Here is a 24,978-nt window from a genome sequence, read left to right on the forward strand (position 1 = left end):
AACATGCATTTGGGCGTATTATATTATTTCACATGCATAGATTTTTCGAGTGGCTGTTTGGAGCGCTGGTCAGATTCCTCCTCATTTCGCAGCATTTTCTTCCATGCTTGGGGAGCAGTTTCCTCTGAGTGCTCCATGGCAAGAGAGAGAATTTGCGCGCACCCATTTAATATATACGTGTGTGAAATAATATATAATATAATACACCCGAATGCATGTTTTATCGCGCAAGTGCTTTTTGCCACTATTGTGTCGCGATACTCTACAGCCTCATTGGTAGACCATCAATTCAAAATGCAGATTTCATGAAAAACAAAAGTTGTTTACCCTCCTAGGTGAGAGAATTTGCCCTCTAAGCTTGAAATTGTTTACTGGACACCCAGCCTACAAGCCAACAACTTAACAGTCTAACATGGTTAAATTTGTAATGTATGATCATTTATTGCTTATTTGTTTGCAAAGTCTTCTGGCCCAGAAAGAAAACCATGGTGGTTACGGATCATGGCTGAGAAGGAAAGGTACAGCTGGTAGAGTTGTGCAGTGAGTGAACTTCCCTCCCAACACTGAGATGTGGTGGCAAAAGCTGTGGTAGCTAGCTTCCTTAATAGCACACCATCTTCCAGTCCAAGATGCATAACGTTTTCGGTGGCAACCCGGGGCTGGACAGCAGTCAAATGCATTGACCTTGGTATTAGAGAATTTGTCTCTGTTGTCTGTGGACAAGATGGACAACATTTTACAAGATAAACAATATTTTACACAGAAATCCATTGGCAATGATGAGATTAATACAGATTATCTGTACCTATTTGACATTTACTTTTTATGGGTCAAATTGGTATTGACACCATCTGTTCGCCATCCTGGTATGGGTAGACCTGGCCAGGTAGTTTTCCTTAAAGCATTGTGCACCTTGGCACCAATATGAGTGCAACCACCCTGTTTTCTGCATTTGATTACCTTAGATTCCTTTGTTTCCAATACAACCCTATTATCGTTTTCGGGTCAAATGGCATTTTAAATGGGAGTCGTAGGGGCACTAGCCTACTATTTTGATGCATGAATCAAAATCATGTATCAAAATAGTTCTGCCCCTACGACTCCCATTCAAAATGGTATTTGACCCAGAAACGACAATACAGTCAAGCTTAATGGTGGCGCTTCTGACTTATTATGCTGACTTATTATGCTTTCAAACGAAAGTTTGACTCAGGTACATTCACAAAAAGACCCTAGGTTGCATTTTGGCTTGAGTTATGCTTTAAGAGTAATGGGGCAAGGTCCTGGATGAAGAATATTTACCTTTACTGCTGATTATTTGAGGCGTTCAGACATCTCGGTTTCAAAACTGTCCAGGAACACCTGTAAAAACATAGTTAGGTAAAACTAGGTAAATTACAAACACTACCATGAAATGAACTTGAATGCTCTGTCAAACACGAATAATTAAAAAAATCTAAATATATCGCATAAACCAAGGCATAATATCAATCATGTAGCCTAAGCTTCATAGCAATAACTTAGGAGAACACCAGGTTTAATTCCCCCTCTAATATCAATGGTGGAAAAAAAACGTTCTACTTCATAAAATGCATGTAATTTGTCCTGTAGACTCATTTTAAAAGATGTCTCCACGATTAAAGAAAAAAACAGCTACAATGTCATTAGCATGCCTAATGAATGTGAAGTGTGACTAGCCTAGCACCATCCTCCTTTCTGTGAGGTAGCCTACACCACACATAATATTAAAGAACATTGGTGAACTTTAGGCAAACGTTGCTTAATAAAGAACACACTTTCTTCCATCATAGTTTTTCTAACATTAGTGCTAGCCAACGCTTGTCAATAATCCCACAAAAAAAAAAAAAAAACTCTTGAAAGATTGCTAAGCCATCAATTTAACTTCTCCAAAGACTACCGAAGGTCATAAAGAGTAAGCTACACCAGAATAATTTAACAATATGCTTTGGGACTCACCTGATAACGAATAACTTGGCACTTTAGATCCAACTGGCTTCAGCCCTTGTTATCTCATATGAAGAGTCCTTCTGGCTCTGTAGGACCAACGTCTCTGGCATGACTAGAATTTATGGTATCTTTAATTTGGACAAACCTGTAACCTAATACGGACCGTAAACGTATGCATTTTCTGGTCTCTACAGTCCATCTGTCTTGCAAATAAAGTTAAAGGGGTGGTTCAGGATTTTGGACATAGGACCTCATTTCCAAGTAAGCAAGTGTGATATTTATCAGTGGAGACCGTTTTCAACACGTTTCATCCAGTCCTTCTAATTGCAGAGTTCGCAGGTGCTAGGCTAGCACAAGTCAACGGTATGTGCTAGTCTGCCACTAAAAACAGTCTTACCCACTCCAAAGTACACCCAAGGCAAATCAGTTATAACGCCAGACTATCGATGTAAATGTCTGTATTGATAGTTTTATTTCTAACATTATTCTATCCTTGCATTTCAACGATCGCATTACATTTTGATGGACTAGTGTCTTTACCGGCGGAATTATACTTGCTCCAGTTAGTAGTACTGCGCCAAAAAGTAAACAGTGAAGCGCACTCCAATGGGGATACCTAGTAGTAGCCTTGGTAATATCAGTCCACCGCTGAGATGCAAAATGACATTTACATCGATTGTCTGGAATTTGCCTCGAGTGTCCTTTGGAGTAGGTAAGACTGTTTTTAGTGGCAGGCTAGCACATACCGTTGACTTGCGCTAGCCTAGCACCTGCGAACTCTGCAATTAGAAGGACTGGATGAAACGTGTTGAAAACGGTCTCCACTGATAAATATCACACTTGCTTACTTGGAAATGAGGTCCTATGTCCAAAATCCTGATCCACCCCTTTAATGTTTGCTCACACCACGTTTTGCTCGAAAGGCGCACAGATCCGCCCACTCCATTTCAAATTCAAACAACCATGTTATTGGTCAACTGGACTGCCTACATTTAACTGTGTTGCCTATAAATTTAACAAAATGCCACATTCATCCTCTCACAACCTCTACTACATCACAAACGTATAGGCTACTACCTTGCTAAGACACAAAATCAACAAAAGAAAAAATATTATTTGATGACCAAAACTGATAGATCAGTGTGTCTAGGCTAGGTTATTGCACATTGCCATCCATGCAGCTGACATATCAGGCCTAAAAGCTACACACATTAGTATTTTATTAAAGGTGAGATGACTATGAAACTATGCAAACAATGTATTAGGGCCTACCAAAAAAATATATACTTTCCATAAGTAGACTATATTACAACTCTAAGTATTAGCAATTTAATACACTTAAACTAAATAAACTTCTTTACCATTTAAAATACACTAACAACAAAGTACACTTTTAAAAAGTACATTACAAAAACACTTTGAATATTGCACAATAAGTATATTTAATTTTAGTACACTGAAGTTGAACTTAATAACATCTACTTTGAAGTATACTTTCTAAAAGTACACATTAAACATACTTTACATAAAGTACAAAAAGTGTAAGCATACTTGCTTTATACTTCATGTACTTTAATCATATTTCTACCACACTAAAGTATACTACTTTTTTACCTGGGTATACATTTAACTGTGTTGCCTATAAATTTAACAAAATGCCACATTCATCCTCTCACAACCTCTACTACATCACAAACGTATAGGCTACTACCTTACTAAGACACAAAATCAACAAAAGAAAAAATATTATTTGATGACCAAAACTGATAGATCAGTGTGTCTAGGCTAGGTTATTGCACATTGCCATCCATGCGGCTGACATATCAGGCCTAAAAGCTACACACATTAGTATTTTATTAAAGGTGAGATGACTATGAAACTATACAAACAATGTATTAGGCCTACAAAAAAAAAATAAACTTTCCATAAGTACACTATATTACAACTCTAAGTATTAGCAATTTAATACACTTAAACTAAATAAACTTCTTTACCATTTAAAATACACTAACAACAAAGTACACTTTTAAAAGTACATTACAAAAACACTTTGAATATTGCACAATAAGTATATTTAATTTTAGTACACTGAAGTTGTAACTTAATAACATCTACTTTGAAGTTTTTTTTCTAAAAGTACACATTAAATATACTTTACATAAAGTACAAAAAGTGTAAGCATGCTTTATACTTCATATACTTTAATCATATTTCTAACACACTAAAGTATACTACTTTTTTACCTGGGTATTTTTTTTTTTTTCTGGATTCATTTTGATTTTCCTTGTTGTGCCCCGAGCTTCAAATAACTCCTGAAGTCTGTGACAGGCACAAGTAAGATAGCCTATTTAAATTCCCAGCTTGTTTAGGACTCCCCCCCCCCTCCCTCTCGAAGACTATAGAATACTGTATCCAATAGAGAGATACCTTTACTGTCTATGAATTTAGTAATTGTGTCTTGTAAATGATGTCTGAAATGAATGTTTCAGAACTTAAATGTGGTGGTGTGGTTGGTTATTGCGCGACGTCCGGTGCAGGACTTTCTGGGGACGTCACCATCAGGTCCCTCGGATGACATTTGCATTTGGTCATTTCAAAGATGTCCTAAGGACCCGACAATAACGTTATACCGGGGACATCAAGGGGAGGTTTGTTTATTTACACATGGCAGCTGAGTTGAGAGCGCTCTGGCTACAGCCTGCAGGACGTCACATCCATGCGCGACTTCACGTTACACGTCATTACGTAGCAACATAGGGAGGGAAAGTGAAAACCAGCGCCCCAAGTGGTTGCGTTCCTATAGAAGAGCAGCTCCAATGTTAAGTCCCATAGACCTATTTAAAAAAAAAAATATTGTGAAGCCAAATCAGAGATGTTATCCACCAAAAATATTTTTCAGTGTCTATACAGTAATAATCTTCTAACTGTGAAAATGTCAGACCCTATTTTGCCTTATTTTAAAAAATCTAAATTGCTCCTTTTGTTTCATAAACGAACTACAAAAGAAGTCACGTGACGTGACTTTACCCTTCGACGTTACTCACGGTAGCATGGTTTGTTTATTAGCCTGGTTAGCATTGACACTTACTGCCAGATCTTCATGTAAGTAGAAGCACAACATCAGTTATCCAGACATAAAAGTTATCACCACGCGGTTTACATCACGTTCCGTTATTACAAAAATATGTTAAGCAAATTGCCGTATTGATCAGTTAGAGATTAAGCGCCCAAACCTGTGACGTCACATGCAACTGTAGTTCATTATCACCATGTTACGACAAAAACTCAAAACAATTCAACTGATCCTAAAAATAAGGTATGGCCACTTGAAGCAATAGAGGTGACCCCAGTGCCTCACATATGGAAGGCATTAAATTAAGATCCCAATGTGCACCGAGATATATTTTTTTCTAAAAAAAAATCCCATCCACTCCGCTAAACTCTAGGAACCACTAGATGGCGATGAGATTACTGTCCCTCCATTGAGGTCAGTGTAAAGGGTTGCCTTAGCACACAACACTCTGGTCTTACATACATGCACGTCACACGCACAACACAACACAAAGATTCACAAACAGTTAATTAAATTAATTTATTTTCATAGTATTTACATTTTATAAAATGTTACAAAGTAATAGCAAAGTTGATTAAAAAGAAACGAATTGTTTTAAAACATTTTACCTTTCATTAGTTAATTTTCTTTCTGTCATTGTGAATACAATAAACCGAGATGTATCCAGACCACTAGAGGGCGCTCCCAGAGTGATGGGATTACGACGTGGGTAATGGCGTGATTGTAGAATAAACAGTCGTGAGAAGCCATTGACACGTGTTTTGTTGTACACTTTTCAATCCCATCACAGGTTGGTAAAAATGCAAGTTTTATGTCAAATAACTTGTAGGTTAAGGTACAAAAGATGTGTTTAGGAGTTTGTTTAAGTATGTGTTAGAAAAGATATGATGTAATGCACTTTCACACGGAGTTTGTTATTAAAGCCTTTACAGTGTCAATGCTGGATACTAGAGATGATTAGCTCTATACACGAGTGCACATAGGCTACAAAAAACGTGCGTGCATATCGTGGCAAAATTGATGTAATTATGAGATGCATGTTCAGTTGTGTTTATAAAGTGGTGACTGAATTGTAAAATATCTGGTAGTGTTAAGAGATAATGGTTAAAGTGAATGGGTTTATGTTATGAGATGCATTTAAGAACATTCCCTTATAACAGGTTAAATATGAGTTCATGAAAGCTTCTAAGCATCATAGTTAATGCTATGTGGATACTTCTTTATAGTTTAATGCTATGTGGATACTTATTCATAGTTTAATGCTAGGTGAATACAAATCTAATGTAATTTCTTTATTTTTTTACTAAATCTGAAATGCAGTTCAAGTGTACGTAAAAGTTAATGACCTATGGTGCTATGGTTAATGATTTCATGTAGCTGAATGAATACGTCTGGAACAATGTGTGCATTTGAAAATCCACATGTCTTTGTAGAATAAACAGTCGTGAGAAGCCATTGACACGTGTTTTGTTGTACACTTTTCAATCCCATCACAGATTGGGATAAATGCTACAGAGCCACGCTCGCACCCGGGCGTGGTGGTAACATCAGCTAAAGTAAGTATATATACTCTTTATGTACTATATATATATACTCTTTTGATCCCGGAAATTTGGTCTTTGCATTTATCCCAATCCGTGAATTAGTGAAACACACACACACAGCACACAGTGAGGTGAAGCACACACTAATCCCGGCGCAGTGAGCTGCCTGCATCAACAGCGGCGCTCGGGGAAGGTGCCTTGCTCAAGGGCACTTCAGCCGTGCCTACTGGCCGGGGTTCGAACCGGCAACCCTCCGGTTACAGGTCCGAAGTGCTAACCAGTAGGCCACGGCTGCCCAAGCTAAGGAGCATTCGGAAGAAATGCACCATTGGTGGCCACCGATGAAAGTAAGTAACATTTTTGGCTGTGTATGTAGCTGATAAAGTTTTCAATAACTGAATGAAAAAAGTTGTCAATGTTAAAGTATAACGTAACGTTCTGTAATTTTCCTCTGGGGATGAATAAAGTATCTATCTATCTAACGTCTCTAGCAGTAGCTGCATTAGCCTATCGTAGTCTAAGGCAACATATCATACAGTTTATGAAGTTGTGCGTCTATGAACAAAGTAGAACCATGCTAGGTTCACTGCAGATATGTAAATTATGTAGCACATACATTTTGAGTTTAACGTTAATGTATAACGTAACTAATGAATGGATTTTATCAAATTCATGTTAGCTGATGTGATGCTTGGTGTAACGTTAGCAAAGTCGCTGTTCTTAGCTTCTAGCTTACAATGCGCATTTATTCAGATAACTGTCATTACGTGATGCATGTAACATGCTCTAAATAGGCAGTGGTTTATCTAACCTAGTCACATAGTTATTATCTGTTTTATTTTCAGAACCACACAAACGGCCGAAACACAGGTCCGCGGGACGTCAAGGGAACCCTACACAGGAAGTGACGTTCGCCAGGGGACGTCGCCAGGACTTTATTTTGTTTACTGGGAGGCTACTCATATTGTATTAGTGAAAACGAGTTGATAAGCAGTGGGCTAGTTGAGTTAGTTATTAAAACATAATAGCTGATGTCAGGATGACCAGGAGACGGTTTACAGAAGCAAGTAGCCTGGTTTAGTTTATTATGGTTGTTCGTAGGCAAACTGATCAAACGTTTCAGATATCCAACTGTTACTAGCAGAGTGAAAGTAAGATTGTGCAGTCTAGATGGCTGTGGTTAGTACTGTAGTGCTGATAATGAGAAGTTTTATTTAGCCTAGCGTATAGGCTATAATTTAGCGTGTAAGGCTTTTTTTCCTTATCAAAAGGGACGATTGCCATCTCTTCAAAACTGTGGGTGTCATATCTCCCGTCGCCTGGTATGTGCGTGTGTGCTTGTGTGTACACAGCAAATTGGACAGTGTAAATTATACTCTATAGGAGTACATTTTACACCCTTTTCGGTTCTCCCAACACTGGACACCAGAGTTAAAATATTAACACTATCAGAGTTAAATTCCTGACACCACAAATGCACTCCTTCAGAGGCATCATTTGACACTACTTTGAGTAACTTCAACACCTGTAATAGTAACTTCTGCAACACTGAAATAATAAAATGAAAACTCTGATTCAGCAAGGGCGCGGGAAAGGAGATAGATTTTTAAAAAATATATATTTTTTTAAATAATTACTAATTCGCTGTCTGACATTATTTATATTTTTGTATGTGAAATGATGAGTCAAATAGCAAAAAGGGTTATGGATAGGTTCGAATATAGGCTACTAAAAATTAACAGTCATAGAGATCAACGTGAACGTGAGTCAGTTACTGTAAGAACCGTAGCGTGTTTTCATATATGTGATAGCGATCAAGTGTGTAGGCCTATGGTTGATATAGGCCTACATATTCTATGCGATTTACACGTTCAAAAAAAACATGGATAAGCTGAAAGAAACTTTAATTGTGTTTTACAGTTTTGCAAAAATAATAAATGCATAGCTAGTGAAATCGTCGGACATCCATTATTTTTGTTATTCAGCACCCCTGGTCAAAAATAGGTTCCTGCGCGCCTGCGATTCAGTGTCCTTGCAGCACCTGATAAGGTAAAATCTACCACTTTTAAAGATAATATTTATCTCCACAATATAAAGAAATACAGATTTTGAGAGTACAACTTATGCAGAAAATAGATTTAGACAACAACTCCCGGTTCAACATATTTTATTTCAAACCTGTCAAGACAGTGTCAAAAAAGCATTACAATGTTTGAATAAAATCCACAATCAAGTTTGAAACAATACAGCTGACATTCATAAAAAGCAATATACTAAAGGCATTACATTTGTTCCTCATTATGTAAAATAATTTCCATTCATGAATTGCAACAATCATGTCTAAACATCAGGAAGTTCTGGCAAAATATAAAAACATGTATACGTACTGGGCTGGCGTAATTATGTGATTGTCTACTTCCGACAACTTTGAATGGCTCTGGGGTAGTGTATCCACATCTCGGCACCTTCCGCGGCCAAAAGACGACATGTGAATACATCGTGCCTATCAAGCCTTGCACACACGCAGTTCTGCCCGAAATAGATGCCTGATATGGGCCCAAAATGCGTTGCAATATGGCCGCAGACTTGCCTAAATGACTTTGGTGTATAAAGTAGTGTTTGGGAATCAAGAGTCCAACATGGGTGTGAAAGTAATTGTGGTGAATAATTACTTAATATTAATCTTAGACTGGCAAACTTCAGGAAAAACTCAGGAATCAAGTTTATTCTGTTACAAGCAGAAAGGGTACAAAAAAATGGTCTATGTAGCCTATAGGCCTGTAAGGCCTAGGTTGGCCTGTAGCCAACCTCTCTCTTTGGCACCAAAACAAGCCCACTTGGTTGGTTCTCCACTTGGCATCAGACACACCTACTCACACCCACTTCACACCTATCTGAATAGCATGAGGAGACATATCTTATATATCAGAAATATCACTTATAGAATGTTCCAAACATTCTCACAATCAAATCATTACAATCCTTGTACTGAGACTATCACAATGATACCAGACATGAATACATTTACATTTCATGACACATGGATACATTATATCAAGGTAACATCCTTTGTCTGGTGTACCTGATAGCCCTTAGCACCAGTACATTAGCATTTCATTGGGGGAGGGGAGGGTGTCTTTGTTTTAAACCAAGAAGGGCCACATGGCAATTAAATTATTATTAATTTTAACCGTAAAATTATTGCTATCAGGTGTTCTTGGATCCTTTAATGATTTATGGCTTCAGAAAAATTCCCCACCTCCATAAATTGAGAGGAACAAAATGTAGCTGGAAGTCCTGCAGCACCTACAATCATCACCATGACACAGACAAAACAAAAGTTAAGTCAAAACAAGGTCATTTGACATAAAAATACAATGATCAAATGTTATATATATCATTTAATAGTTTTTTGTTCTAATACACATCTACATTTACTGGTTGCTGTAAAAAATGCATTGTTTTACCTCTTGTAATTTCTGAATCTTTGACTAGAAAAAAGAAAAATGTGTCACATTTTAATTGTAGATAATCATATAATTTAGGACCTTACCTTGCTCCAGAAATCCTGATAAGAAGAGTCCACCCAGCTTCATCCAGTCTACCACTTCTTTCTTGATATCCTTTTTTTTAAAAAAAAGGAGACGTTAACACATTAAAAAAAGAAACCTTCGTGCAAATGGCAAGTTAAAACTTGGCCAGCGGTTATATTCACCTGTATTGACAATGTGATGGTGGGGGCGAATGCTAACTTTTAACTGAAAAGTTCCTTGGCATTGATAATAAGATTGACGGTGAGCTAACTAATGTTATGCTAGCCTGCTACCTTAACCTGGAAACTTCACAGTAGGCTAGCTTCGTTAACCCAGTATCTTACAGAAAAGTAAAACATGACCAACACTTATATTCACCAATATTTGACTGCACGAACGTGAAATGAATTCAATAATGGCGAGCGAATCCCAACATTTTATCAGAAAAAGAGTTTGGTCAGATTTGATATGGCGTGCTAAAATTTGCTAGTGCGCTAACGTTAAAGTTAACTTACCATTAGTGCTAAGCTAGATCTAACGTTAGTAACGTTAACGCGGGAATTCTATAACCCAGTACATCCTTAGCACAAACGTTACGTTTAAACATGCACGACAGGAGCATTAAAAGAAAGTTACAAATGCTCGGCAAAGAAAACTCTTCAGACAAACTACATCTTACATGTCACCTTACCTTTCGCCGAAGTCAGGCAGCCATCGTTCTCAGGCGACTTCACTTATCCAGACAGAGACGTCAGACGACGTAATGATGTAATATGCGAACCCGAAGGACTCAATCAGATTATTGACACCCTGGGAGTTTGTGCAGTAAAAATAAACTCTGGACCAACACTGACGAAAGAATGGACACCGCTAAAACTATATAAAACACACTGACAAGTGTACAAAATCCTCAATATACTCCACAGTGTAAAAAAATATACTCTTTAACCTCATACTCTGGGAGTGTGCATGCGTGCGTGCCTGTGTGTGTGTGTGTATGTCTGTGCGTGTGTGTCTGTGTGTGGGTGTGTGTGTGCATACGTGTGTATATGTGTGTGGTTGTGTGTTTGTGTGTGCATGTGTGTGTTTATATGTGTGTGTATGTGTGTGAGAGAGAGAGTGTATGTGTAACACAGTCCTGCCTTGTAGCTCCTCTCCTCATCCCCTTCCTGCAACGCTTCGCTCAACACCACCATCTACAGGCCGATGGGTGTACAGTCACTAAATGTACACATAAATTCATTTATTTTATGCCCCCCATGGATGAAATTCCATGAAACTTGGCATACCCACAGAGGATGTCAGGTTAATCGTACACATGAAATTTTGTGTAGTTCAGAACATCTCAACTGAAGATAGGGCCTATAAGTAGTATAACGTTGCGTTTTCATTTTTTACGGGGGTACAAATCACAAATGAGTGGTTATGGGCTACTGTAGGTTGATGTGGGCCCTTAAGACCAACATACCATAGAAATGTTGTCATCCTCTGTGCCACTGTTCAGGTAGTTATTTAGAAAAACTGCATTTTTCTAGGTTTCGGGGAGCCCAGTGCAGGGGGGGAGTGGCCCCCGGGGACCAAGCCAAAATTTTCTTTAAAAGTCTAGTGAGGCTCGTTACCCTCCAAGTTTCATGTGCCCCGGTGTTTCGGTGTCCCGGAAGTTGATGATGGAAAAAAAACTTTGACAATCCCTTTATGACTGCTACGCTTGCTACGCTAGTGGCAGTCATAATAAATGTAGCCTACACATAAATGAGTGCAAATAAAAATCATATCATTAAGCTATGTACTGTATTAAAAAAAGGTTAATTTCCACTTCAGTGTAGACATGCTGCCAATACAGTATCACTGGCTGTAGGCCTTTACAAATATTTCAGAGAAACTGTTATATTAAGCAATGTCTTTAGATTTAGTGGCATGTAGGCTAAATCTGTTTAGCTCAGTTTTCCATTTCATAAGCCTAAGGCTTATTTCAAAGGACCATGTTTTACTGTGCATGATAGATAATGTTAGGTCCTGTTCCTTTCTAATCAGTACGAACTGAGAGCGTTGTCTGAGTTTTCCTAGAGTGATGCCATGGAGCCGCAGATGTGTCATCAAATGGTAAAGGCTGCTGCTCTCTCCATTATGCGGTCTCCTGTACTGTGAGCCTCACTGTAAACAAATGCAGTCTAAACACAGCCTCTGAAAACCCCAGCAGAGGAGCATTCCATGAAATCATAGTGATATCATCAAAGACCTCATAAATAGGCCCTCTATGATAAATTGTCGTCTCCCATGGTATAGACTACACAAATGAGTCAACCCAAAGCTTGCTATTAAATGACTGGCTTTTTTTTCTTTCTCTGGTGTGGGGCCTTCAGGCTATTACAGTCTAATCATTCCACAAACAGGCCTACTTCTGACTTTAGAAAGTTAAGGTTCAGATGGTCTTGATAAAGCCTAAAAGTAAAAGTCTTGATCGAGCCTAAACGTTTGTTTGTTTGTTTTTAAAGACAATACATGTTTTTGTTTGCTGGATGGATAGTATACTGTATCACCATTTTTGTGGAATCCGTTACCCTTTTTGTTTCCTATTGAATAGTGTCAAAATTGAATCAGTCAGCATGCTAAGTGGTCATTACAACACCACCACATTGAATTTGTATCTCCTGCTTGTTTCAAAGTATACTCTACTAAACAGTACACTCACATTCTTATACCAACTGTACCACCCCTCCCATTCTGTTGTGGTCTTACCTACACGTGGGGAGTGGTGCATCTGTCCACCAGCACCGGCCTCGTGGGAACATTCAAAAGGGAAATGAGAAGCGAAGGGAAATGGTGGTCCTAAGGGAGAACACCTGTAGTTCTGTAAAGTAATTTCAACCAGCTGATCTCTTAGGTGCCCTCGTAAAACGAGTTGATTTACAGCATAATGCTGGAAGATTATAGTGTGATGGAGTGGCAGCTTTGTTTTCTAAACCCCCAGTCCAAATTTGTGGGCGTGTATAAGCATATGTAAAGGCACAAAACATGAGTTGGAGGAGCGTGTCTTACATCAGGTACAAGGCATTTGGCCATTGCCGTAAACAAACACGCTTTCTCTCTTGGTGGGTGGGTGGGGGGGATCATGTAAAGTTTATTGTGTTTAAATGTTATCTGAAGGGAAACCAATGAGAGGTCATCTTTATCAGCAAAGCCACATGAGAAGCAACTTTCAACACTCAACGACAAATTACCGTACACAAAATTGCTGTGTGAAAGACTGATGGGCTCCCATATTGATATAAGTATTAAGTATATATACTCTTTTGATCCCGTGAGGGAAATTTGGTCTCTGCATTTATCCCAATCCGTGAATTAGTGAAACACACACAGTGAGGTGAAGCACACACTAATCGCGGCGCAGTGAGCTGCCTGCACTAACAGCGGCGCTCGGGGAGCAGTGAGGGGTTAGGTGCCTTGCTCAAGGGCACTTCAGCCGTGCCTACTGGTGGGGGTTCGAACCGGCAGCCCTCCGGTTACAGGTCCAAAGTGCTAACCAGTAGGCCACGGCTGGGTCAACCATCAAAAAAGTCCATAAAGTTTTACCGGCACTCTTTGCCACTGTGGTCACTTAGAAATTTCCATTCCACTCCATTATAGACAGAATACCAGCTGAGATAAGTTGCATTGTTTTTTTAATCAGCAATTCAGCAATTTTCAGATTACATTACCGGTATGTGCTTTTATAATTGCAAAAGGGTTCTCCAATGTTTTCTCAGTTAGCCTTGTAAAATGATATCAGATTAGTAAACAGAATGTGCCTTTGGAACATTGGATTGAATGGTTGCTGATAATGGGCAATGTAGATATTCCATTAAAGATTAGCCATTTCTTTCTACAACAGTCATTTACAACATTAATGAGGAAAACAAGGACACTGCTAAGTGACTCCAAACTTTTCAACCTTTTTACCTGTCCTCTGTTTGCATTCATGGAAAGGTAGTGTACCTGTTCTCTGTTTGCATTCATGGTGCGCATGAGAGTGCACTGTGTGTCTGTGTTCCTGCACTGGGTTCACTGGCAAATCACAACCAAGTTAGGTATTGTGTATTAACATTTCATAGTAATGCAAAAGTACCATGCAACAGGGTGATGGATAATGAGAGCCATTGAGAAGCGGGGAATGTCCGTACTGAATGGTACTAATGCATCCGAATAAAAAAGAGACAACAAAGCTACAAGTTTAGTTAAAGTTCAGTTGCTGTAATTTGTTTTGGGGATCAACAACAGTACTGATAAACTACTAGTTGCTATAGACCCTTTCAAGAGAGTTCCATTATCAGCATCATAGTTGGCCCCACAAGACTTCCGTTTTAACATTCCATATGTTATCTTAATGCAGAGGAAGTAGATTGGGGCCCAAATAGAACGTTCACGCATTGTTTTTGTTTTGATTGTTGAAAGGGTCCATACACTTAAGAATTTACAGTACACTGCAAGCAAAAAATGTAAATTAATCCATTTACACTGCCTCTGTATCGTGACACAGCAACGTGTTAACCCGGGTTAACGGGTTTTTTCTATGTGTACGCTTCACACACGCCCTAAAATAGAAGTGATGCATAAAACTTTAGCTTTCCTCTGCTTTTAATGGCAGTAATACACGCGTTAACCTCCGTCGGTGTACTGAATCACTGATCCTATACAGTTCTATCGCTAGCTATACGGACGCCAGACGGGCGACTAACAAACGCTTTAAAAATGACTCTGATGTGAATTCCTAGTAACAATATAAGCATCAACCCACACATCTGATCAGGTCCTAGCGGACGAGTCCCTCCTTTCCCAGCAGGTCTCTGTACAGTAGTCTATGATGTCGAAACAGTGACATTTTATCGTTGGTTCCTGAGTCTTCGGTGGCCTGTAGTATTATTTGGAAAACTTGGACAGGTCACCGAACTTGAACCAACAGTTGTCTTAAAGGGACACCAGGCAACATTTTCGTGTTAATTAATCATCTTCGTAAGTCGGTATGGTTAAATGACTCATTACAGGGCGAATGAAGACTCTCTCGCCCACCCCTACTGCCTGTAGGAAGAATATCCCACTTGCAAGTTCAGTGTATCGTACCCGCCGACCTTCAGTCTCAGACATCGCGAAAAGCAGGATCAGTTTACATCCTGCATCCACAGCACAGAGGCAGGCTAATGAAATGCTAGCGATTGTTGCAAACGTGTGTATAATGGCCTTGTGTGTATAATGCCTTGACGGAAGATGCAAAGAAAAGGAAAAGAGCTTCAGACCGAGCGAGGACTCGCACACGTATCGACACGTAACAGACGCTAGGAAAAGTTTCGTAGAGATAGAGATAAAGCATTAGGCTTGCCTGGTTTCCCTTTAAACTTGAAAAAAACAGTTCTGTCTTAATCACTGCCTGAGCAACTATCTTGGCATGTATTGCCTCATGATAATCAGCCAAAGGAATCCCTTTTCAAATTAGTCTTAAATCTTAGAGATATTTTTCCTGTGTTTTGCCAGGATTTTTTGGATAAGAATTATACATGTCCACTAATAGTCAACACAATGATGAATTTAGTGTGGTGGACAGAACACTTGTGCTACATATATGTGCGATGACTAACCATGAATAGATGGTGATGGGATTAATAATAAGGGCCTTCAACTCTGTCCAGCCTCGTCACAATAAAAAACAGAATGACATCTATGCTCTGCCATGTTCCTGGCTGCTTTTCATTCCTTTTAGTAAGACATCTCTAGGAAGATCATGCAGCCAAATGCTCCCAACCTCTCTCAAAGCTTCCCACATATCAACCCCATTACGTAATTTCTCCATAGGCACAGAGGAGGAAAATATTGATGGCGCTCTTGGAAACCTGCGGCTTTCACTTACTGAATACATGAAGCCTTCAAACCTTCAAAAATTACCTACAAGCTCAGTTGGCAGCTTATCTGGCAGCCAAGCCATATCAGAAGTGAAGTAGGTCAGGATGTTTCAAATGTACAACTGAATGGATAAAAACATTTAAAATGGATAGATAATGTTGTATGGTGTATTGTATGCAAAATGTTAAACTAATTGAGGTTTGCTTCCCTTACTTTGAAGAGTGAAGTAAGAGGCATGAAGTAAATCATGGCACCTCTTCTACCCACATGTGAACTGTTTTATTTTAAGTCTGTAAACACCTTAAATGAACACCTTTTTTCTAGCTTGTTCATTAGAGGCATATGGTGTTATTTATGAGTCCGCTTTCAAACGTCCCAATGGACGCCTCTTGTTTATCATTTGCAAAGAGTGTAAACACACTCTCTCACCTGGAGTTTGTAGAATCCAGTCCTGATTTACAGAGCTGTAGGCCTACTTGTGACTCACTTTAGCGCTGCAGTTAAAAATAGTAGTTTAAAAAGGATTAGTTTGTTGATATGAACCTATAATTCACCATTCTGTTAAAAATAATATAATTTATGCAGGAAGACATTGATATCATTTTGCAATGTTGAGCAAGCAAGCTCTCTTCCAGGATGTGTTAGAATGGTTGTCTGGACAGCTTGATTCTATCAGGAGAGTGTGATCTTGTGCAATGACAGGAGTGTTAATGTTACCTCTCAGCCATTTGTGAACCCGAATGAGGTGACATTTGTGAGGCGGCATGCAGTTTAACAAGCCCTACATGCTGCTGTGATAATTTTATTGGTTGAGCAAAGAAAGTCTCAGGGAGGAAAAAAAAAAAAGTCAGATGTAGGTTTTGCCCTCACATATGAAACAATATTTAAAAGAAGAGGAGAGAAACCAAATTGAAAGGGGTATAGGATAGGTACTGATCAGCTCTTCAGCTGCCCCTGACTGATAAGAGCACCTCTTCCTCCAATCACTTATTTCCCTTTAAAAATGGAAACATGAAACTAAAGTTATCCTCCCAAAGAAAGAAGGAAAAGGAAAAAATGATCTCTAAAAACCCCCGCCCACCACAATAAAAAAAAAAAATCTGAAACCACCAACCTACTTAGGTTTACCATCAGAACAGCATTCTGGTCATCTGACAGATTTCCAGATTGTTCTTTCTAATTCTTTGCCAGTTTCCACCTGGAGCTTTGACATTCTGTTCTGTCATCTTCAGAGAAACATAAAATCATGTAAGTAATGTAATAACCTCTTTGTAAAATGAGAGAGTTTTGCACAAACCTTTCAATACCAAAAATGCAATCGCATGTCCGTAAGTAACCTACAGTATGTGTCATCTTTAGTTTATTGTTATCACAGCCTTAACAAGGCAGAGGGGGAAGGAGGACATTTTTGTCTGTGGAAAAAACCTGTACACCTCCTAGTAAAAGAGTAAGAACTTCCAGGACCTCCAATAAAACTTCATGTGATGTGGTCATGAAAGCCAAGACAAAAAATGCCTCTAAAATGCCTCAGCTGTAAACGAAGGATACTGTACGTTACTCTTTTAACATATGGGTGTTTAGGTATGTGGGCCAACACGTGTTGGGGAATATATACAGTAGGAGACTGCTTGGGGGTATGTTCATGTGGCGGTATTCCTTGTTGCGTAGGACGATAGTGACTTGGAAAGAAATGTATAACGTACCCCCACCCCAGAGCAAGGGAGCAATGTGAATACCCCTGTCCTTCAGTTTTGTTAGGGGAACTTTTATACACCATTTTACAACCCTTCAGGTATAACTACTGCCAGCCATGCAACACAAATCAGGAATATGATATACACAATATGCTCAATTGACCCAGTGAAGTTTCATTGTAAATGTCCGACGTTGCATGTGGTGTTCAGGTTTCCAGGCTTGTTTTTTGGACTGACATGAAGTAAAAAAAAAATACATAGAGCATTATGTGTAGATTTATGAGGGGATTACTGCTGTCATTCCTCTTCTTTTTTCAAAACTTTGTACTGTCAATGTCTTCTTGGCCAAGAGCCAAGTTGCTATTATTATGTTGATAATGAGGTGTGAATTGCAAATGTATGTTGGGGTGGTATTGCGTAGATCATAAAGAACAGTGGCCTTGGAAGAGCGTTTGAGGGGGCAAAACCTGCATGCACACAGGGACTTCTGAAGTTACAGCTACTCCTCTCCTTTCCTCTCTTCTCCTCTCCTCTTCTCCTCTCCCTTCCTCTCTTCTCCTCTCCTCTGTTCTCCTCTCCTTTCCTCTCTTCTCCTCTCCTCTTCTCCTCTCCTCTCCTCTTCTCTTCTTTCCTTTCCTCTCCTCTTTTCTCGCTCCGCTCCTCTCTATCTTTTTTCTGCTCCTCTCTTTTCTCATTTCCTCTTCTCTTTTCTTTCCTCTCCTCTCCCTCTTCTCTCCTCCACTCTCCTTTCCTCTTTTCTCCTTTCTTCTCCTCTCCGTGCCCGGCACTCGGCAGCAGCAGCGCAGCAGCTGACTCTAATTAGAGCGCTAAGTGATCCTGATCAGGCAGGATCTCCATGCCACGGAGCAGGAGCAAATCCACTGACTTTACATTTTGTGTGTCGAAAGTGGACATGATGTCAGTGGAAATATTTACTGTTTTTAATGAATAGGCTGCCCTAGGATAAGACCCCCTCTCCCTTCCATTCCCTGCCCCCACCCCATTGCCAACCTCTCTTTCTTTCTCTTCCTCTAGAATGGCCCTCTAACTCCCCCTACTTACTGAGGCCATGTCTACACAAAAATGCTGGGTATATTTTTTCTTACAGTTTTCACACCTTTAACAACACCGGAAAAAAAAATTTGGGGTCAGCACAAAGAGGTGAAAATGCACCTTAAGTTAAGCATTCCTGAGAACAATTCCGTTTTTAATTTGTTTGTGAAGGATGCATGCCAGTCCTTTTTTGGTGAATGGAGGTGCAAATAATCTCTGACAGTCGATACTTTTTGCCTGCATCATATTGCGCATTACATTCGCATTGAGTTCGTCTAGGCTTAACATGATTTATAAGCCTGTAGACAGGCTCATTTCTGACTTCACTAGACTATGAATCCATTTATTTATGTTGTAAGACGTGAAAGAAATGAATGACACCAGCCATACGCAGAAATTAATTGACATAGTTTACACAGCAAGGGCAAAACGGGGTTTAAAAAAAAAACAAAAAACACCCTGGAACCGTTTTCAAAAAATATAGTTTTTGGTCACCTAAAACGCCTGTGTTTGTGTAGAAGCAAAGCCAAAACGATAACAAACTTTACAGTTTTCACAAAAACTGTCTTCGTGTGGACATGGCCTGAAACACTGCAAAGCAGAGAGCTTTCCTGCTTGATTGTTTTCTGATTGTTTAATGTCTTTGAGTGTTTGTGAAGTTGTGGGAAGACAGTATGTATGAGGGAGAGAGAAATTATGTCTTTGAAATGTCTCTTGCACAACATGGACACTACATATTGTTATACTACACAGTATACTGCTGAACACATTAATTGAAATCCACCCAATTCTAACTTCAACCATTTACACTACCTCCTGCAAGACACACCGCTGGTTTGGTTGTTGTGTCAAACTGTCAAATTCAAGCAACAACAGAAGCACAAATAGCATAAAAAAACAACGCTCCATTTGATACTGTAGACAGGGAACAATTGTATGGTTTGTGGTGATCATTAAGTACCTGACACTGAATCTCATTATGTCTGTTTACACATTTCAGTTTTACAGTTGTGTCTGTCATCTGTTTGGCTGCCACTATACTGCTTGTTATTTATGTTACGGGATTATTGCTGTTTGGAAGTACTGTTCATTTACTCCCTTTGTTTTAGTCAGTGACTTTATTAAAGCACATTTTATTAAAAGATTATTTCTTATGGGTTATGGGTTTGTGTTTACTAGAAAAGGCGTCAAACGTACATTTTTACTAAGCCAGGCGTCTGTGCGTTCTGTCTGTGGGATTATAAAAGGCTTAAATACTTTACAAATTTGGCAAAGACTTAGTTGCACCACTAGCAAGTCATTTACTATGTTCTCTGGTTTTCAGTAGCAGCAAGGACAGAGCAAGACATTTTGAAAAAAAAAAACAAAATACTACTACAAACTGATCCTTTACAGTCCTCTTTCTCTACTTTTTTATGGCTATAGACTCAGCCCCCCCGTTGCTATTCAGTTATTAGATGACATCAGAGGAGAGGTGGATAGGATTACTCTTATCCATGTTTGAGTGACTGTAGACTCAGCAGTTCAGTGTCAATGCCAGCAGCCTGAAAATGAGCCCCCATGTCTATGTCATTTGGTCTGTAAAAATTTGAGTCATATTTGGATAGACATCACTTGGCCAACTTCTCATTACCTGTGTCAGCACGGCGTTGATGCAACACACGTTCCCTGATAATTGACTCTACTACAATGGTCTAGCGAGAGTGTAAACTCTTTTTGTGTGATGCTTTTATACTCGCCTCCATGAGATATTTACATGTAACCTCTGTCATAAACAAAGAGAGAAAGCCCAAATATTGCAGCAAATCTTGAAAGAGGGAGCAATAAATGGCTCTTTTAGTATTTGCTTTCGTGGGCTGTTTTGAAATGTGAATTAGATTAATAAAGTAAATTGTACATTTGCTGTCTGTCTTACAGGACATTTAAAAGATTAGTACAAATAATAATCTATTTGTGTCTCCTTCTTAGAAGGCCAGAAGTAATTAGTGTTAGGTGTAAGTTATTTTGGCACTATTAATAAAAATGACCAAAAAACCGAACTCCATCTGTAACAGTTCCGAAACTATGCATTGTCACAGCCATTCTAAAAGTTTTTTTTTTTTTTTTTTTTTATTGTGAGCCGTAAAATGTTTAAATGTCCCCTGTCATACATAATTACGGCTACAATATGTGTGCACACACACATCACCTTAAAAGAGATCTCAGACAGCCTCTGTTCATCACATATGGACACAACAAAATGGAGACAAGAAAAGCCACCCACAAAGTCCCTCCAGACATAAAAGGATGGCATTATCGGCGGGTGACTTTCCAGCAGTGTGTACTCAAAAGGAAATTTAATCAACGCTTCAAGTATTTGGCCCATGCCCTGCTGCCAATTTCGTCATCATGCCTTGCAGCTGTTAAATCATGTCTAGACTTAGACATGAAATGACTTAGGCATTTCTTCATTTATCATACGGCATGCTTTCCCCTCTACATTTATCACAGCTCCAAGGTTATTTTGTGGTCTAAACCAGTAGCGCACAAATACTCAATGCCAATATTCAAGCTCAGAAAGTCACAGGACTATCCTAAAGCTATGTCATGAATATTTCTCTCAATTGATGTCATAATTTGGTAGGTATTTACATAAAAAGTGGCTTAGAACTAGCCATAAACAAATGCAGACAATCAACACGTCGCTTCAGGAGCATATCGCTTCTGGAGCATTATGCACAACCTTTACATGTTCTTAGCCCAATTGGTAGAATAGCAGATTGATTGATCTACATAGGTTGCCAACATGGTTTATGGATGATTTACCAGAAATCACAACACCTTTGAATAATCAGGAGGACAGCAATGAGTGCATCTTTCCTACATTGTTTTCCAAGGACACATCTGTCATTTTTTTCTAAGGTGAACAATTGCCATCACTTTTTAAAGGATGTCATTTAATATTAATGTTGTTTTTACAGCATACTTCCAGGAGGCGCTCACATGAGGGACATTCCAACAGATAAATCAAATCCCTGGATTGTCATTTTAGAGATACAAAAATCCCCTTTACCCTGTATTTGATTGTAAGCTCATGACAGCTGTTTTACCTGTTAAAATACCTTATGCCTTTGTTTGGTAAAAAGGCTACAGCACCATCCAAAGCCTTTATTCAAGACCAGACAGGAGCTGTTGGTAAGACAGAAATCCCCTGTCATTTTATAAGAATTTCCTGACGTCTTTTGTAATTTGACCAACAAACAACCAGTCTGTTACTGCAGTCTGCATTCACTGGACCAATTCTCCATCACTCACAACCATTCAAAATCTTGGAATCAGTCAATAAATACTATACAAATGTTAAAATTCATGTTTATGGCAAATATTGGTCATACACTATAATACTAATAATTTGTATACATAGTCACAGCACAACCACAGTCTTGTTGCCTGATAAATGTGGTTGTGATCCAAGGCTTCAAATTATTCTAGAGATCTGCCCCTGGCCTGATCACAGCCAACTGCTACTGGGAGTGAGCCCACGCACAGTGTGCATGTGTGGGTGTTAAACCCAGAGGATGTGCTAGCTAACACAGCTATTGTGATTGTAATACAATATAGGGAGAGGGCAGCCTTACTGTGGTGAAGCACTACCGGATTGAACACAAACATAAATCAGGGAACAAAGCAGGGTGCTAATCCTGTAGCTCTAACAAGACCCCAAACTCCATGAATGTCAATTTTTCCACAGACAAATAACATTCTAACCATACCCTGAAAGAGAACCAGGAGAAGGGGAAAAGAGCTACCTGTGAAACCCACAGCGTGTTTTTGCACCACTGGCAGTACCCAACAAGGTTCCTGGTCTTATTTGCTTGGTCATAGTTCCAAAGCTCCTTTGCCAATTGAACGAATTCCCACTAAGCTGTACATAAAACAGTGTTTCAAAACGGAACAGAATTACACAAAAATTGGACTGACATGTGTGACAAGGGACCCAAGGCACCATGTAGTTTAATAAGAGTTTGTTGCTAAGAAAACAAACCTTGTACACAGCACACGTTAGGACATATTTCACCAAGACAGCAGGACACCATCACAGGGTCTGTTGCCAAGTCACCTGCTATACTTATCAAGTAAAAAGCAGCTTTGTTTCGCTTGGCCTTAAAAGGAAATTTGAGTCCAAAACAGTGGTTTTACATTTCTCGCATCATTTAACCATATGTTGGTTTACCTTTTAACACACTGGTTGCATAATTGCTCTTGGCCCCAATTACTGTCACACAGTTACAGATACTCACAAAGAGAAACGGTCACAGTTGCTTTTGTCTATTAGTATCAGTCTTGCTCTTGTCACGCCTTTTTATCAAAGTGACATGTTTATAGGAAAAGATTGTTGATATGTGGAGTTTGGGGTGACTTCAACCATCCCATAGCAGGGTTTTTTTTATTTCCACTTGTCTACTTGAGTTGATTAATGTCTGTCGCCAAGTCACTAATCCTCTGCATAAGAAGAGTATCACGTTGCTCAGTCAGCTAGTTGATCCCTTGGTGAAAAAACAGTTGCACTGGGTTCTGAAGAATTAGCACACTATTTGAATGATAGACAACATGGGTTCAACATTAGATGCTTGGTCTTAGCAGGGGGTGACTTGATGGTGGCTGAGGTTGTCTGTGTGGGATGATTTGATTTTCAGAAACTCAGTGGAAATATGATAGCAGCAAGCTGTGGGATTAGCTAACCATCATGGAGAAGCGAGGAGAGAGTCTGAGAGAGTTTTAGTATGTGCTGTTGATTTTTCTGTTAATACTCTTTACGACAAATTAGGTTATGTGATGTAAATGTTGAGGTTCCAACAGATATTGCCTAATTAATGCTAATTTTAGGCCTTGCATAATCAAAATGCAATAACAGATTGTAAAAGGATTCTTCAATGTCAAAATTCACTGGATAATAGCCAATATCTAAACTTGGAAAAAAGGAGAGCTGCCAATTTCAGAATGGAAAAAAGAACCATTCATTTATCCTCAGTCAGTAATGGCTTGCGCTAAGAAATGTGACTGTTCAAACAGGCCTAAAATGCTGTAGGACTCTTAAGTGCATCCACCTCCTTGAAATATGTCAGGACAAGCAAATATTCAGTTTACTTGGATAAGGATCTGTTTGTTCCCTAAGCAAGAAACATGTCCTGCAGCAATGTTTGAGTCGACACCTCCAACACTAGTGAGACTCAAAATATTTTTCTGCCTTTTTTGTAAGGCATTCTATATATGTATCTATATTCTATCTGCCTTACTGTCTTTTTTATGAAGACATTAGATCAGGTATTTTTATAGCATAACAGAACCCCCAAATTTCCACTTGGAGAAAAAAAAAGTAAGGAAGACGTCTGTGGACAGCTAGACATTCTTGTAATCTCTGCCAGAGGAAGATTTGGGATTCTGATGTCTGGCCAGTTCACTAATTCCCCCACATGTCACCTGGAGGAGGCTCTGAGCAGTCTGTCACAGGGGGGCATCATCAGCAGCTCCTCACCAAAACCCAATGACAACTATGAAATAGCTGTTCCACTTACACTGCCGTTCAAAAGTTTGGGGTCACTGAAACTTTACAATTTCCACTCCATTATAGACAGAATACCAGCTGAGATCAGTACATTGTTTTTTTTAATCAGGGCAGCAGTTTTCTTACATTATGTGCTTACATAATTGCAAAAGTGTTCTCCAATGTTTTCTCAGTTAGCCTTTGTCATTTGTTAGTCATTTACAACATTAATGATGAAAACAAAGACATTTCTAAGTGACTCCAAACTTCTGAACGGTAGTGTATGTTTTCCGTATTCAAGGTTAATCTTCAGTCCCCACATGCTTCGCTGAACTGAAGTGATATGACATCTGCCTTGGAGGTTTGTTCAATTTTGGTCTGGTTCCTGTGGTACAAAATATATAACAAACAACACTGGAAACTACAACTGAGAATAATAATGTAATCGTAAGTGTATGGAAACTAGAGCTAAACCTATCAACAGTTATGTTGCCATAAATGTGTACTGAACTTGAATCCTGTATACCCTGAGATAAAGGATTGTTTTACGGCAATTGTGCAATTAGCCTGTTGTGTAATATTGTGTAATATTACCTTGTCAGTCAACATAACCTGAGATTATATTTGCCAGTTAACAAATCCACATACACAAATACAGAACTTGAAAAAAACAACAACAACAACCTGAAACTGCATTGGATACCATTAGAACTGGGGT

The 24,978-nt window shown here is 39.1% G+C and overlaps 1 long non-coding RNA gene across 1 annotated transcript; it reads right to left on the reverse strand.

Moving 5' to 3' along the window:
• Positions 1-611: 611 nt before the first annotated feature.
• Positions 612-2,086, reverse strand: LOC125299825. The gene is made up of 3 exons (XR_007194458.1): positions 1,978-2,086; positions 1,303-1,362; positions 612-713 (listed from the first exon to the last, which is right to left on the reverse strand). It is a non-coding gene; the product is annotated as an uncharacterized LOC125299825 (long non-coding RNA).
• Between the last annotated feature and the right edge of the window lie 22,892 nt (positions 2,087-24,978).

Source organism: Alosa alosa, chromosome 8, assembly GCF_017589495.1.
Source record: "Alosa alosa isolate M-15738 ecotype Scorff River chromosome 8, AALO_Geno_1.1, whole genome shotgun sequence".
Lineage (NCBI taxonomy): Eukaryota > Metazoa > Chordata > Actinopteri > Clupeiformes > Clupeidae > Alosa > Alosa alosa.